Source organism: Manis javanica, chromosome 2 (assembly GCF_040802235.1).
Source record: "Manis javanica isolate MJ-LG chromosome 2, MJ_LKY, whole genome shotgun sequence".
Classification (NCBI taxonomy): domain Eukaryota; kingdom Metazoa; phylum Chordata; class Mammalia; order Pholidota; family Manidae; genus Manis; species Manis javanica.
Window position 1 is genome coordinate 24,713,793 of NC_133157.1, and position 17,416 is coordinate 24,731,208.

Sequence of the window (17,416 nt, forward strand, 5' to 3'; positions counted from 1 at the left end):
ATGTGAGGGTGACATTTCCAAACATATCACTTACTTAAGTCTCAAGGAAACTGGAAAAATCTTTACACTTCCAGAGCTTTTGTTTCTGCTTTTTCCCCGTATTCCTATTTTATTAAGGGACATTCCACATTACAGCCACTACCACATCCACAGCTATACACCCACACCTTTAGTTTGGGTTGTACTCTTTGAGACCAAAAATCTCTCATTTGAGAACATTCTAGAGCTATGAGCACTGGGAAATAAATTCATGGTCTCTTTTTCTCTCCTCCCTCAAATATCTCTGGATACAACAGTAAAGTGGCGATGATCCTGTTTTTCATAATTAAAAAAAAATCCATCGACACCCTTGTCTCTCAAGAAATTTCCGAAATGCAAAAATAAATAAGTAAGTAAATCTTTGGGGGAAATTTCCTTAATTTTAAAGGTGAAACACCACCATACTGTTTTACCAAAGACCCACTTACGTGTTCTTCATCACAGACACCATCACCACCTCCACCACACTGTCAACCACGGAGGCCACCGATCAATGTTCTGCTGACTTGGAGCAAACAAGGTTAGGTAAGTCCTGTTAGGCCCTACCAACACCATGCCACATTTTGAAATATCATCTACCCTTAAGGCACTCTAAAATTAGCCTCCTTACCCCTGAGATCTCAAAGCATCTGATATTACAGTGCATTAGTAAGACCAAGAAGACATGGGCTGTTAAAATAAACATTTGCACCAAGAAGACCAAAGCAATTCAAAGCAAGGCCACAGGGCAGTCCTCAAACTAGTTGAGCGTCATCTGTGAGTGAAGCCACAAAGGGGCACCCCACAGGTATATAAAACAGCATAGCCAGTATTTTCATTGCAATAAATAGTTTTCTCAGACAAATCCTTTTTGCCAGAATGATGCCACATAGGTACAGTAATGACATCTATCTTCCAAAAAAGCTCAAAGAAGTTCACACTCATTAAAAATTGATCCCTTCCAGCCCTCCAGGGAATATTTCTGCCAAGTTGGGATAGGCTTTGTTACCATGTAAATGCACTCTTCCAAGAGGACGTGGCATCATCCTCGGGTAGTTAACAAATCCCTACTGAATGCACACACATGCGCAGGGAGGCTGCGGGGTCCACAGGCAGGCAGAGCACGGCTCACAACCTGGAGAAGGCTACTTGTGCATGGGTAACAGCCATGGAGATCGTTCGTCAGGGAAGGCAGACACAACAAAATTAGTCAGGCAGGATTAAAAAATCAGAGTTTAAGTGCAAGGACAAAACAAGTCACACCTAGAAAAGCCCCAGGAGATGAACACTACCTCAGCGTCTTCATCAGTGAGGCAGGAACAAACTATCATTTTTCAAATGCCCATTATGAACCAGGACTCTTCTATATGGAATACTTTTTAGTCCTTATGGTCAGTTCTACAGTTACACTATAATACTCAAATTGTTGGGTAGGAAATCAGGGGAACAGAGAGGTTAAGTGACTTATTCAAGGTGACACAGCTAGAAAGAACAGACATAAAATTTCACTTGTGTTTGTGCAGTCCCAAAGAGTACACTCTACCCGCTTACATACCACTTTTTTAACAAAGCCCCCTGCAGAAAGAACTGCACATTCACCCAGGAATTCTGAGAAATGTGCACTCCTGATGTTTCCAGAAATAGTAAGTGCCATCTACCAGAGAGAAAAAAAATCTATACATCTATATAAAATACATTTACATACCTATACATATACATACACACACCCATAAATATGTAGTTGAGTTCCTAGCTGTTCTTCGGACAGTTCAACTGCACTGAAGTTGAGCCACAGTATGCAACTTTTAAGTGCATTATTTTCCCATATTAACTGCATGTCAGAAGAGGAAAGCTGCCGAGTGACAATCTGGCCCAGTGATTCACAGTATCACACCAACATACCCATTTCTGATACAGGTTGCTGTTTGTATTTCCTAGAAATCACTGCCTTCCTTTGGGAGACAGTAAACAATGTCCCCAGCAATGACACATTCTTTTTCTACTAGAACACACCGGTGGCCAAAGTCATGAACTTGGGGGAAAAAAACGTAATAATATAAAGTTAAAAGCTCTCACTCTATCTTCCTTAGACCTTAATGATCCAGTTGATGAGGCAGTATCTTAAACACAGATGACTTCCTTTTTCATTTTAAGACTATGCCTTATAAAGTAAAAGATCTATCCAAATGAATCACATTAAATCTACTAAACAGGTTTCATGTGCTGAGAAAAAAAAATCCAGCCAATTTTTGGATTTTTAGCTTCAAGATTCCCATTTGTTAATTCGTTACTGTTTTTTAGTCATATTGGACTCTTAGAAAACTAAAGAATCAATTTTTCCATAGACACCAACCCACACCATATAAGATGTGTGTGGTCAGACAAAACAAAGTTGCCACCAACCTTTCTACTGAAATGGAGGAAAGCTGAAGAGAAGGTACCAAGCAGGAAAAAGGAACAGGGAGGAATACACAGGGGGGTATTGGGAATTCATCGTTCAGAAGCTGCTTCAAATAAGATCTCCAACACTTACCTGTGCTGGGGTCAATTTTAATCATTGTAGTTGATGTCTAGAAACAGGGTTACGAATATAATTAGCATGAAGCAGCAATCGGGCAATCACAACCTAATTAAGTCCACTGACTAGACTATCTTGTTTTTCCCCTAATAATCACATAACATTTAACACTTGCTAATTTCAGGACCTATGGGTGATGTTCATTCATTATTAACAAGCTACAGCCACTGGTCAGAAAAAGAATGGATGAGGTACTCCAATACTTGAGTCAACCAAGGGGTAGGGTGAATTTCAGACAGCTGACACCTGTTGCTCAGTGCCACTTCACTTCTCACCCGTCCAAAATCACTAATTAGAGGCAAAGCCATAGAAGATGGAGTGAATAAGGACCCTGCCCATGCTAGTGGACGGCTACAGTACAGCTGTGCTTTCTGAAACATCTCTTTAATGTGATCTGTACACTGTGCTTTTTCACATGACAAGGGAATCTGTCTTTGAAAAAGTAATCTTTTCAGTAAAACAGAGGATTCCTCTACCAGGCCTAAACATACACACTTCATACATTTACGTCCTTGGGACATGATGTGTAAGGCTCCCTCTTGCCCGCCTCTCAAGGTGGGTGTACTTTCTAATTCAATGTCACCTGCAATGACACTCAGACCCGATTCACCCTCACTTTCTGCAAAGCTTCTGAGGATAGCCCGGGTAGGTCTGTCTTAAAAGAATGAACATTGAAGCAACACGCTAAGGACTGGTCCTGGAGACAGGCTGGTCTTTGAGACATGGCTAGGCTCCACTGAGGAGGGTAAGTTAAAACAACCTAAGGCTGATTATTATCCCTGTTGCTCTTAAAATACAATTCCACCTGGAGAACCACATGCTTTGGTATGTGCTTTACTTTCTTCAACTATGCAGTTATTTTGCCTGAGAAAAACTTTAAGAAAGGCAAACACCTTTGATAAATCTGGTTGATAATGATATGGACGGTAGGCAAAAATGAGTGACTGTGTGCCTCTATCTAGTTCACTTCACAAACAAGACACGTGCTTATCCTCCTAGAGGTTTTCAGTATAAGCCTGTCTGGGGACAGATCACCTAAATAAATCCACTGCAAAGTTAAGATTTTATAAAACCACCACTAGTTTATTCGCGGTTTAAGAATTTACTCAACCGCCTGTCTTAGAGCTGCTTCCTTACTCTATGGTGACGTTTCAGGGAGAGGCAAATAAAACGAAAAACATTCATCATGTCCCCATGATCTAAAGAGAGAGCACATGGCGATCCGTAATGGGCATGGGGGATCCCAGGACCCATGCTTTGAAGAGTACCTGCACTATTTTCCAAAAATGACCATTAGACAGTAGAATGAATTTTCAAACTACATCTTGTGGCTTTTGAAAACATTTCTTGTGCTTACAGAAACCAGAGCCAATATGGGGCACTGAGACATTCAAAAGGGGCCCTGAAGAAGGAAAAAAAAGACACCTTCTCTTAGAAAAAAGTCACACACTATATACTTCTGTGGTAACGGGTAGGTATTCCTTTTAAATACCCATGTGTATAACTACACTACTGAGCTTGACCCAGTACAATTTCAAAATATTTCTTCCCTAAATTTCCCCCTATGTGGTCTCTTGCTTTTTTTCTTCTTTCACCATCTCCTCTGTAATGCAAAATGAAGGGAGGGTGCTCTTTAAAGACACTTTGTCAAGCTTACAGTAAGTTGTATCTCTCATGTCTACTAATATACTACAATTAATTCTCCATTATGCTCAGATTTCCTTCCAGAACACCAGGATATACTCCTGGCATAAGCAACTGGAAGAGATAAACCATCAGGAACATAAGCTATTAGCATGCTCAGTAGTGACCAAGGCCAGTTCCCACCAGCTGCCAGCCAGGAGCTGGCGTTCCTGTGCAGGAGTCCTGGCTCCCCATTTCACAGCCCTATGACCTTGGGTAAATTACTTTACCTCTCCAAGCCTCAGTTTTCTCTACCACATGAACAGTCCCTGGTTCACATTAAACGTTAAACAAATGTTACTTAGTATTAATATTAACTATGAGTCACTCTGGGAGGGGGAGATAGCATTTTGTTGAAGGTCTATGTGATATTCCCACTCGACAGAGCAGTTGGCAGAATTGTTTGATGAAGCAATCTTCTTTATTCTCCTCATAGACAGTGTTCTTACCCAATATCAGAAGGGACAATGCTCAATTGACAGCAGGAGGAGGAGTTCTTACAGCTGAACTCTGACATTCAAATCAAAATCTCTTCTACCCAGATCCCCTTCCCAGATGTCATTATTAAATACTAATGAACAGCCAGCCTTCAGAGAAGACCAGAAAGACATTAACCATTGAAGAGAAAAGTTCCTGGGTGTTAAGTACTCATTATTAAAATCTTTACATGTTCTCTAGCTGGTATCTATTTTTGACCATCTTCAGTCCATAACCCAGTGTTCAAATTTCACCCCACATGAAGCACCCCTACATCAATCAAGTGCAATCTGGGTCAAATGACTGATGCCCAATTGCTGACTAACTGGTCACAGTACAGAGGAATGATGTCATTACAATTAGAATGGCTAAACATTCTGGACCACAATGGACTTATTTTGGATTTTAAAAATGCCAGGATTGGATTGACTGGCCAGCCGCAATCCTGGCTCAAGCAATGGCTTAATCCCAAAGCGGACACCAGGTAGATGCCACGGTCCCATTCCTTTCCCCTCTGAAATAAGCAGGCCTTTGTTCTTCACTTCTTCTAACACCCAGAGCACAGGGAGAGGAGCTCTATGGATAACCTAGAGAGGACTATCACATTTTCTGCCCATTAATAATGCAGCTCTTTTCTACTGTGCTCTATTCTCTACTTTGTTCATTTTCCAAGAAAATCTCCACATAGGCTTCTTAGCCAGTTCCTTCAAGTTTCCATCTGTCCTTTATCAGAAAGGCTGCATTTGTAACCCCTAAGTCACATAACTGTCCTCCAAGCTCACTTCTATTTTTTTACAATAAAAGCTGATGGAAGAACATGGGTTTGAGCACCGGTCTTCATATTTCACATGGAATAGGTACCAAATTACAAGGTCTTTTTCCACTTGCTTTAGTGTTTTCGCAAAAGCAATGCCTTTCTTCTTCCTACAGACCCCTCCCAGTGGACAGACCTCTCCTATTTTACCTTGTCAATCATTCCCGTTTCTCTTCTCCCCCTTTCCTGCACCCATCTATGCAGTCTCTCCCCCAGCAAATTTCCACCGTGTAATTATGACAGTGAGTTAGCCCACTTTCCTGTTAGCTTAACAACCCTATTTTCTCCTTGTGCTGATGCTACTGTTTGCTTTTCTGACGGGCTAATCCGTGTATCCTTTCAAGGCCTAACTTTCCCTTCCATGATAGCAGCTGGAGCTCTAATTCACAGGTGCCTTCCAAAGCTTTTCATTAGCAGTAGAAATGAGATGGTTTAGAAACCCATTTCTTAATCTGCAGGTGAGTATTGGAACCTTTGTGCAGCAAACATCTTTCAAGTATCCTACATTGTGCCGCTGCACAATTATTTTCTGAGTAATAGGTACAATGTTATAAGCGCATTTGTAATGGCAAAAGGGAGAATGTTCCCTCGGAGAAAATCAGCTCCCAACCCCTGCCTCTGGCATTTCCCAGCGCAAGAGAGAAGCACTCAGCTGACATGAGCAAAACTGAAGAATCATGACTTTACCTCCTTAAATCTGAACAGGGAAGAGAAGAATTCCAAAATTCGAACGCCTTAGGTCGTGTTCTGGTTCAACTGGCCAGATGAGGGCTTAGTGAGCGAGTTTGGCCTTCCCCAGCTGGGCTCTGTGGCAGATAAGCCTCCCCACAAATCCTGGGCTTAATTACTTCTGACACAGTTGTCTCGCCTGGGCCTCCAGCTCCTTTTGTGCTCAAACCAATCTGAATCCAAAGGTAAGTCTTTGCTTACTCATCTTGGACGAATGCTTCATTTCCTACTAAGCGATCCCAAAACATTTTCATCAGGATCCACTGGCTCCTAGAATTTTCCCCATCGTTCCTTGCACACTCTTTGTTAAAAGGCTATTCGAAAGCCTGGCAAATAACTTTCTGAATTAAGCAGTCTTCATCTTCACGTTACTTATTTTTTGAGCAAGTAAGTACCTACCAACCCTTCCGTTCAACCCCCAAGAACAGGCTCTGCTCTTTGCATGGAGCTGGGGTGAGATGCAGACAGGCACAGCAGAACAATTTCCCTAATATCCAGAAGCAACATGCAGTGAAGTGAACAAGCAAAGACAAAAAGCAAGGAAATCAATACCGAAATACCCACGACCTAGCACAAAGAGAAACCTTCCCTCCAAGAATAACTCAAGAAAAAAAGGTCTCCAGCTAGGAATTAGGCAAGACTGCTTTGAAGACTATGTAATCTGCTCACCAGAATTAAAGGACCACGCATTTGCAGGGGACCCTACCGGTCCCCTCTCACACCGCTCCCCCTTCTTGTCTTTCCAAGTCCTAAAAAAACCAACTTGGCGTTGGGGCCACACATCAAAAAAACTAAAAATGTTATGTATGATTCAATGGATGAGGACAGGAGCCCTCAGACAGTAGATACATTTTGTGATAGAATTTCCCAGCAGAAAATGCAAACCCAAGTGCTTCCAATTGACTTTGTATTTAGCAGTGTGTGCAGTTCTCCAGATTCAAAGTTCAAGGGGACAAGAGATTCCAAAGAGCTTCCTAGTAAACTGCAAATACAATCTCAATTCACAACAGTCTATTTTCCCTCACTTGGAAATGTCTTCTCCTGGGCCTTACAAATTCAGGAGACAGTTCAATTTAGGATTATCTCCTCTCCAGTGCCCCCCCACCCCACCCCACTTTTTTTTCTTCCTTCAGTACTGGCATGCAAACCATGCTGTTTTAACTTCTTTCCTGTTCTCCCAGTTCTTCTGGAACATTTTATTTTCAACAGTCAACTCATTTGGAGGAGTGCCACACTGAGGTTCAACTGTTTATAGCATTAACTGTGTTTCTGCCAGAAGTCCACATCCAGCACTACCTTCTCCAGACTGCCTCCTGGATTAGGAATTTATGCTTTAGTTTGGAACAAGCTTAGGAAACATGGAAACTTCCAAACATCATTTTTCTTTACAAAATAACTTTCACTTATCCAAGAGAAATCAGAAATGGAAACCTATTTCACCCTCCTAAATGTACTGTCCCCTCTCACCCTCTCATGGTGAAATGTTGCTCGTGTTGTTAAAAAGTCACTTTAAAGAAGTCTCCATGCATGTTGGGAAATAGGAAATAGTAGCCATTGGTCTGCAAGAGAGAACTGGGTTCTAAGGAGATACATGGGGGGCACATTTTGGGATGAGTGTGGAAGAGTGGGAAATCACCAGTAATTGCTTTTGACTGGATTTCACTCTCTAGGCCATTCATCAGTATTACAAAATGGCATCTCTGAAAGAAGCCAATTTAAATCTGTACCGCGTTGCAAAATAGATCCTCACAGTCCAACTGTGGGCAAATGCTGTAAGTTGCAATAGCTCTAGCAAACTTCCAAAGAAGGGCATCTGAAGAAGACTCCCAAGCCCTGGACAACACAACTATAGAGGAGAGTAGGACAATTAAAAGAAAAGCACAGCTAAAAAACCCAGTAGCTAAAGCGCAACTCAAAGTCACGTGAGCAAAACTTGCCTCTGGAACCTATCACTTCTATGAATGAAACCATACTCAGCCCAGGGCTCCCCAACATGTTGAATTCAACCAACAACAACAAAAAATCAATCCTTCTGCCCACTATGTATGATTTACAGGATTTCTCAGAGAGCCCTGCATTCTGGAGAGGTGAGGTGGTGTTTCACAAATTGCTCAGGTGCCGTGGGGTAGCAGAAAGGGCACTGGGTTGGGAGTCAGTCAACCTGAGTTCTAGGTCTGGCTTTGCTACAAGTGAACTTTCTGATCTTATGCAAGTCATTTCACGTCTGCTTGTACCAATGTCCTCTTCAGTAAAATGCAGGGGGAGGGGAGATTTGAAAGAGATGATCTCTCTAAGGCACAAAACAACCAGCTTCTCAATTAGAAGTTCTGACTGGTGGCAATTAATTACTTAATATTCATCATTTAGGAGGTACCTATCAGTCAACTTTTAAACCGTTTTATGTTAATTTCTACTTGGGAAAAATACTTTTTTCCATCACCCCACAACCTTAGCTTAATCTTGCTGCTCGGCGGTATTCTTTCATCTTACATAAATGCCTCTTTTCTTTTCCTTTCTTATTTTTTTAAGCAACCTTCCCCAAACGAAGACTTGTGCTATTAAAAGAGCTTAGAACTTCCCATTTCCTTGCTAGGGCTAAAATTAAACTGTCCATTCCTTAGGGCCCAACATAACATCTGCCAGATGTCTTGGCATATCACACAAGAAAAGGAATTTTTTCTAGCATTATCTACTCTCCTATTTTCTCATAATCAATTAATAGGTCACCAACACCCAGCTAATGTTTCTCTCAAAGCCACCAACTTCATAAGTAGAAACCTCAAAAGATATTTGCTTTCACACACACATACTCACATTCAGAGAAGCTGATTTTTTTTCCATTCATTCTATTTTAGCAATAGACCCTGGAACTATTTTCTACGACTTTTTTTGAATTTCCTTAGTTGCCAGATACCAATCACCCAATCACACTCATGTCAGATTTTTTGCAATCTGAGTTCATTATTTATATATTTCCTAATTTACGAGTGTGAAATAGCATCTCTGATTCCCAGTCATCAACCTGAAACATTCAGTACAGCCTTGCTGATGCTGTCCCGTGATGCAGTGAACTACATGTCTGATAAAGGTATATACTACAAAGATGGGAAGTAAGGTTACCTTAACCAAGAAATCTCAACACCAGGAAGAACTTCAAGATAGACTAGACCCTATTAAACCATCACACAGAAAATGGAACTCTTTCCCAAGGCAACTTTCCTTCTTTTCTTTCAGGAAAATTGGCCACAGGTACTCTAAAGTCCATTAGTAGGGCTGAACTTCTTTTCCCCTACAAGTTATCTCCAACACCAAAGAGTGGGGAAAAAGAACAAGTCCTCAAGGAACGTGGTCAACGAATTGGGTCAACATAAATCTAACGAGAAATATTACAGAATACGAAGATCCAACAAGAATCTTTTTTATGGCAGTGTGCATCACAGCTCACACGTATTTCTCCAGAATGATTTCTCTTTGTGAGGGATTAGAGCTACTGCAAAAACCTGCATAATGAGCCACATCAACTTGATGTCTCAAAAACAAAAAGGATCCCTGAGCTTTAACATCAAGTCAGAATGTTTAATTTGATACTCTTTTCATTTCTCTCATAGTGGTCCATCCAAAATACTTGTCCCATTTTGAAAGTGTATGCCCAGAAAAATGTAAGAAACCATGCGTTTAATTATGGTGCTCCCCATGTTAATGAAGGGCATCAGAGATGGACATGGACGTGCCTCTTAGTAATCAGTTAGAACATATTCTCAAACTCCAATGCCTCTTAGATACTTAATTTTTTTCCCTCCAGAAAAGCTTAATGCTAAGACTGTCTACAAAGACACCAAAACATTTGGTGGTAAAGTAAAAAATGTGGGGACTCCAGCTGCTGGACTGCCAACCACTCTGTCAGATTTTCCCCTCATTGAAGGAAGTAACCAGTTGTCCTGGTATCACCAATAAAAAAAGGTATCATGGAAGTTGGCTTCAAAATCAACATACAATTATTTACGTTTACATGAACATATATAGGTAATTAGATGCAAAATTATCTGGTAATTACTTTCTCAACTCTTATTCCATTGCATTTGAACTTCTGGGTTTGAACATGTAGCATCCATATATGTATTAGCAAATTTAAATAAAACATGGACAGCATTCCACGTAAGAGCAAAAGCAATGGTATCAAAAGACAACATTCAAAAATGAATGATAAAAGGTATTATTCCAAGTGAGATTTTTTTTAAGCGCTCTTGGAGGGCTCTAGGTTAATAAAGGAGCAGAGCTCTGAAGAGAAGGATTTTTAAATGAGCATACACATCAGCTGAAAATCTTGAAAAACCATGTATCTTCATCTGCAAAAATAGGGTTTTACTTCACTGACCATGGACAATTACCAGTTAAAGAACCATGATTTCTCCTCTCCTTTCACACCCCTCAGAAGAACAATAACCCTCAATTAATGACACAACAGTTTGGTTTGAAAAATGTGATGTTGTCATATACAGCACTGTGCACTTACTGAATGACACTGCTACCAGCTACTCAACAAAATACAATTACATCTGGAATCAAAACCACTTCAATATGCACGAAAATACCATAGACATAGGAACTTTATACACACAAAAATCTGACACATAATGAGAAAGCAAAGCAAGAAAAAAGCTGGTATAAGTCGCTCACCAATGTGTTCCTTATTTCTGTTGAAGCTGGTCTTTTTCTATTTCTCCTTAGTTGAAAATAAAGTCCAGTCAGCCTCCTTACAATGTATTAATTGGCTCTGAATCTCCTCCAAGTTTTCCTTCCACTGTGGAGCCTTCCTCACCTCTCTTCAACAGTCCATCTAACATTCTCCCAACATCTTCCCTCCTCCTCAAGATGGCTACCTTACCTAATGGAAAAGCAACCTCTTCATGGTTGGCTTTTCTAAATTCCTTGAGCATTTCAGGATTTCCTTCCTTACTTGGATCAGTTACACAGGTTCTCTAGAACTAATCTGTGAAGAACTCCATTCAGTGCGTGTGGACTGGGTCCCTTCTTCAGATCATCCTCACAAAATGTCCTCCTCTAAGACTAACAAATTCCTCCCTATCACAAAAGGTGAAGATACCTGGACATAAGGTTTTCTCAACTGGCACAGTAATTTAAAAAATTTGTTTCCATAGTGACATTGTTAAGGAGACATCTGATATTTCTGAAGACTTACAGTACTTGAGAACACAGAAAACAAACAGCAGAATGGAAGGGAAGGGGGAAAACAAAGGAACGAAAAGAAGGCCTAAGACACGAATGGAACAACCTGAAGAGATGTGGGCCCGGGAGAAACTGGTGTCTGTCAGTCTTAAGAGTTCCTCTGAGATCTTGCAGGGTTTGTCGTCATTCCTGCTGCTGTTTTGGCAGAAATCAACCCAAACCAGACAATGAAGTCTTGCAATGCATCAAAACATGATGATAACCCAGACCCACAACTCCAGAATCTCAGCGCAGGGTCACCACCATGTTCACGAGGAGGAAATAACATTCCTGGTGACTTTCAGGAGGCCTGGACCAACTTACAGTTCTGTGAAGACCTCAGTGGAAAAATGTTGAAGGTTTTGCCTTGCCTTTCCTGAAGGAGGTCAAAACCCTTCAGATCCACTCCAGAGAAGAAAAGAAATTCCAAAAGTTTACTTTAAAATGGAAACAAACACCTCAGTAACTTGTGAAAGCACTCCTTTGGTGGGAGAGAAATCTGAGCAGCCCTTAAAACCCCTCATTTCCTTGCAGAATGAATAGTGAGGAACCACCACAAGATTCTGCCCTGGAACGGGAGCAGGAGTAAGCAGGCAAGCCTCCTCCTCCAGCCATCACCAACAGAGCTTCAAAATGGAGACATCCATAATTTTATAAACACTTCTCATCTCAGCTTTGTCTCCTGGAAACCCGCTCTCCTCCATTTTCTGGTGGAGTTACAACATGACACGGCTTACCTGACTCAGTTCCCAGCTCTCAACCAAACTAGTCACTTCCTCCAAAAACCTGCAAGCCACCTCCAGAAACAAAACCAAAGCAAACCAAACGACCAACACAGACACTCAGACACAGCCCCCGGGAGCCCTGGGAGAAAGCCCCAACTGGTTGGTCTCTTCCCATCCCAGACGCGTGCTTAAAAATGAAACTTTTTTTTTTTGGTAGGGGAGGAATATAAAAGGAACTCCAGGCAGCCTCCCTCCCTCTCCATAGGTTAGAAGCTACAATGAAAAGAAAATGAGGGTTCCTTCAGGAATGGTGAAAAGCCTGGAGAATGAACGTGAGAAGGAGCTTTGTGTTTTGGAGTCTGGACTGGAACCAAAGCAGACAGCTTGCAAATGGAGGACAGGGAGATAAAGAAAGGGGAAAGAGAGGGGCTGCTCCAGTGGGGGGCGGCTGCGGCTTCCCCTCGTGCCTGGAAGGAGGGCAGCCCCCTGGGAACCGCACCAGGAGTGAGGCGACCCCCCAGGCCCCTGCCTTCTTTTCTCCCTTCCTCAGAGGAGAGCCAAGCGTGTGTAATGGCTTCTCCTCTCCAGAAACCGTTGTCCTCCTCCACCAGACGCTTCTGAGCCCCCAGGCTGGAGACAGCTCCTCGGCTGCCCCTGAGCCTGCGCCCCCCACCCGGCCGGCGCCCCCGCTCCTCGCCTCTCCGCTCGCCAGCAGCAGCCACCCCCCGACACATCCCGACCCCGCATCCCAACTTCGGGGACAGAGAGCCAAATACCTGAGGAGGAGGAGGAGGGGGTGCCAATCCGCACGGCTTTGCCATCGGGCTGGGGACAGGCGGACAGAGAGAGGGCAAGGAAGGAGAGGGACAGAGAAAGAGAGAGGTCAACCCGCTCGGGTCGGGGCGGCCCGGGGCGCTCCCTCCGCCGCCCCGGGCTCGCTCCCTCGGGCTCTCGGCTCAGGTCTCCTGCCTCCCGCCCTCCGCCCCCCTCTCCGTCCCTACTCCTGTCTCCACACTCGGAGCATCCGTCCTAAGCCTCCAGCCCTCTTCTCACTCATCTTTCATTTTCTCTTCTCTCCACAGAACTACACAAAATTAATTAAGCCCCAGCGCTCCGCTCCCCCCAGCAGGAGCGGCCAGCAGGAAAAGCACAGCCACCTCCACGGCCGCCACCACCACCTTCTCCTCCTCCTCTTCCTCCCTCGCTTCGCCCCCCCCTTCTCCGCCCCCCCTGCTCCCCCTCCTCCTCTCTCGCGGCTTCTCTCCCAACAGCCAGTCCAGGCAGGGAACTTCCTCTCCTCCCCGCTCCGCCAACCCTCCTCGGCCGAATGAATGAGCGCGTCTGTGCCTCCACCGCCCCGCGCTCTCCTCCCCGGAGCACTCGGACCACCCCGACGTGGCTGGTAATTGCAGTAACTTACAGAAGAAGCGTCCCGGCGCCGGGAGGTGTTTCGGGTTCTCCGGTCCCACCGCCGCCTTATCCTCTTTCTCTTTCTCCTCTTCCTGCTCGGGTTATTGTTGTGGAAGTTGTTTGGGAGTCTCATGTGCTTCTGCCGGGTCTCAGCAATGGAGGATCGCCATCTTCCCTGCCTTCCTCGGCTCCTCAGACTCGCTGCAGCTGCAGATGACCTGAGATATCCGTCTCCCTCTGCCTCTGCCTCTCTCTCCCTCCCTCCCTCCCTCTCACCCTCTCTCCCCTCTCTCTCTCCCCTTCTCTCCTCTCCTCCCTCTCCCTCGCGCGCTCGCTTTCTCCCTCCCTCTGTGTCTCTCTCTGAATAATGAGCAACCGGAGGGAGAGAAAGCAAGACAGAAAGAGAGAAGGAAGACAATCTTCTCCTGCCGCACAGAACGCCGGAGCACCAGGGGGTGCGCGAAGCCTTTCTAATAACAACAACAACGTGCCAGAGAGAGGAAGAAAAAAGAAAGAAAAAGAAAGAAAGGAGGAAAGGGCTGCGGAGGATGGGGAAGAATTATCCAAGAGCCGGAGAAGAGCAGAAGCAGCTGGAGGAGATGCTGCGGCTGCGGCTGCTGTCTCCCCTCCCCCACGCCGAACCCCAGAAGCCGGCAAGGTGGTTGCAAAGTTAAGGCTGGGACATTGTCTTTGTCACTCAGAGCAACACGGAGCCAGGCCAGTGAGATGCAAGAGGAGGAGGTGGCGGCGGAGGAGGAGGAGGAAGAGGAGGAGGAGGAGAAGGGGAAGAGGGAGATGAGATGAATAAAGACCTGCGGAGAAGGCTGCGCGAGGAGCGCGGCGGCCGGGCTGGGGCGTGCGCGCTCGCTTCCCGGAGGCGCCCGGCCGCCGCGGCCCGCAGAGGAAGCCCCGAGTGAGGACCCTGACCCGCAGCTCGTAGCGCTCCCACCATCAGCCCGGCCCCCGAGAGCCCCTCACACGCATCCATCCAGAGGCCAGTCTTTGCAAAGAACATACGTGGGGACCTAGATGGTTGCAAGTCTAAACCCAGATCAACCACGTGGGTCTTTTTAATCCTTTTCCAGCTTGCGGTGTATCTCCAGTGAAAAGCTCAAATTGTCCATTACTGGCACGTATTTTGAAGTCTTCTCCCCCCTAAATAAAGGCTCATTGTGCATTTTATTTCCTTTCCGATATGGAAGGGGGGGGGAGGGGAAGAACCCATCATTCCGAGCCTCGGAACCACCACTTTCTTTTCCTAACTTGTGAAATGTTTTGACGGCGCACCAAAAGGAAAAAAAAAAAAAAAAAAAAGCTTACTTAATTTAACTTTACAGCCTCCAACCCCGCGCTGTTTGCACTTTCTGGCTGATCGTCTAAAGGCTCGGAAAGTAACAATCAGCGCTCCTAATGATAAGGTGTCATGGTGTTGAAGACAAGACAGCCAAGATGAAGCTTTCACACCTTGAATTTTTTTGTGTAATTTTTCCCAAATCGTTCTGAACTATCTTTTTTGCAAAGAAGTGAGTACCCCCGACCCTCGCCAGGTCCCACGTCTCCTAAGTCTTTAATTTTATGAGGAGTGTGAGTGCTACTGTATTTTAAAAAAAAATCAATACGGCAAGTCAGGAGCAATTGAAGTTCAAGGGCATGGGCTGGTTGTAGCATTTCTATTTCTCTCATCCTCGTTGGACATCCACAGCCTCGGGAGAGAGGACACGCTGCGCGCGGGGCAGAGACCTTAATTAAAGTTTCTTTTGTCCGAGTCTGAATTGGGGTATGTTGCTAGATTCCTTTGCATTGGGGAACGCGCATCCGGTAGAGAAGGATCCTGGGCAAGACTATCTTCTTTAATCTACGCTCCCTGCCCCCCTCCAAACAACAGTCCTGGAAGATATATACCCATAAATCCATACAATAAAGGGCGAGGAGGAGACGCGCGCGGAGCTGGTTCCCATCGGATAGCGGGGTTTCACAAACAGATCTGAATCCTCACTTTCAAAGATTCTCTCCAATCGTTTATTCCGGGGCAGAATCTCTCACCCAGAGGCACGATTTCACCCCCTTCCAGTCAACACTTCCTGCCCTTTTCTCCTCCCACTTACATTGAAAAGCTTGGGAGCCCTAAAAGGGTGTTGATGGCGGGGGAGGTAAATAAATAAATAAATGACACTCTACGCGTGCGGCGGCGAAGAAAGGAGGGGAGAGGAACGGCGAGGAGAGGCCAGAGAAAAAGTAGGGACCGGAGAAACGCGGAGGAGAAAGCACACAGCCAGCTGCGAAAGGGAGACGGGAGTCAAGAGAAGAAAGGAGAGAAGAGGACGCAGGCTGTTCAGGACTCGGATGCCCCCGGCTTTGTGCAGAGCTGGGAGGACGCCCCGTTCCAGGTGCCTAGAGGGACCTAGGGAAGTCCTTCTGCCCCGAGCTCCTCCTCCGGGGACCCCAGGGGTGTCTGAGCGCCGGCCGCCGCTCCCCTACAGATTCCTCGTGGCAACGAGAGGAAGCGCGCCAGGTCTCCGCCGCCCCTTCAGCGCCCCGGCTGATAATTTACCTCTTTGTCTTTAATAAAAAGCTGACTTTTTCTGTCAAGCTCTGCACCGGGAAAAATAACAATCGTATTTCAGGTTGAAAGCGCCTATTACCGCAGGGTGTTGGAGGCTGTGATAAAATCACAGACGTGAAGGTACCTTGTGGGTTGGCTGGGCTCGGAAGTCCTAAGATGGGGGCCGCCCCTCCCGGGGGCTGGGGCGCAGGGAATGGGCGGTGAGCAGGGAGGAAGAAGCGACGCGAGGTCAGAGGAAACCCAAGGCTCCTGGGGCACCAAAGGGCTTCCCGCAGTCGGGGAATGAGCCCTGGGGAGGAGCCTTTCGCGAGAATGTGAGCGCGCCCCAACACGCCTCAGCCCTCGTAAACCCACTTGGCAAAGACCCGGGAAGCCGCTGGCGGACCGACTGCGGTGAACTCAAGAAATTAACCTGCGCTACAATTAAACGGGCTGCCGCCCTTTCGCACTCACCTCAAGGGACCGAGACTGAGAGCTCCCGAACCGGCCGCGGGGGGACCTGGCTCCTCCCTCCCGTCCCAGGAGAAGAGGACAAAAAGGGGAGATGGACTTGGAGATGGCCCCGCCCTTCAAACGCTCCAATCCTTGGAAGCTAAACCTCCTCTCCAAGCCTCCACGTCTAGAAGGGACAAAGGCAGCGAGGAGATCCTGAGAGCGATGGGGAGATAGGTGGCTTTGGGGCTTCTTCTGGGGGTGCATTGGGGGAAAGGTCCGCTGGCTAAGTTTGCATTCCAAATACAGCAGAGTCTTTAGAAGACCATCTTCTGGTTTAGAAGCAAATTGACTTCCCTAAGCCGTGAAGCAAACTATTGCAAAACTCCCGCAGAGCCCTGCTTTTTCAATGTGAGGTCTAAAATTTCAGTTAATGATGGCACACACAGTTCTCTTTGACTTTCTCGGAGTCACAAGTGCCTCAACTATCCAACTAAAATAACTGAAAAGAAATTAAACATGTTGGGGGAGTGGGCTTTGTGTTTGCCTGTTTTTACTGGGGGCAGTTCTCTTTCAAATGATAGTAAAGCAACTGAATAAATAAAAGCTGGGTCAGTCAAGGAAAGCGCGGTGGCTGAAGGTTTTAGTGAAAATCTTGATAAAGTTGGCACTTAAGTAACTGTAATTATGCTTTGCCATTAGCAGACCATTAAGATAAACAGGAGAAAGTTCACACCTCCTGCTGTTTCATTCCCTAAGAA

The 17,416-nt window shown here is 45.3% G+C and overlaps 1 protein-coding gene and 1 long non-coding RNA gene across 9 annotated transcripts in view; one reads left to right on the forward strand and one right to left on the reverse strand.

The window, feature by feature from the left end:
• The window catches only part of ZNF462 (zinc finger protein 462), a 133,659-nt gene extending 116,467 nt beyond the window's left edge, over positions 1 to 17,192 (reverse strand). Inside the window, exons 1-2 of one of the 8 annotated variants that reach the window (XM_073226616.1) lie at positions 13,671 to 14,177; positions 13,027 to 13,075 (exon numbers count right to left, since the gene is read on the reverse strand). The gene's annotated coding sequence lies outside the window, so the exon portion shown is untranslated. Of the gene's footprint in view, positions 1 to 10,976; positions 12,933 to 13,026; positions 13,076 to 13,670; positions 14,185 to 16,676 lie in introns of those variants that run through there. The other 7 variants (XR_012126920.1, XR_012126923.1, XM_073226624.1 and 4 more) reach the window with 7 other exon arrangements.
• Positions 13,031 to 14,840, forward strand: LOC140847197 (uncharacterized). The gene is made up of 2 exons (XR_012126933.1): positions 13,031 to 13,210; positions 13,333 to 14,840. It is a non-coding gene; the product is annotated as an uncharacterized lncRNA (long non-coding RNA).
• Positions 17,193 to 17,416: the final 224 nt, after the last annotated feature.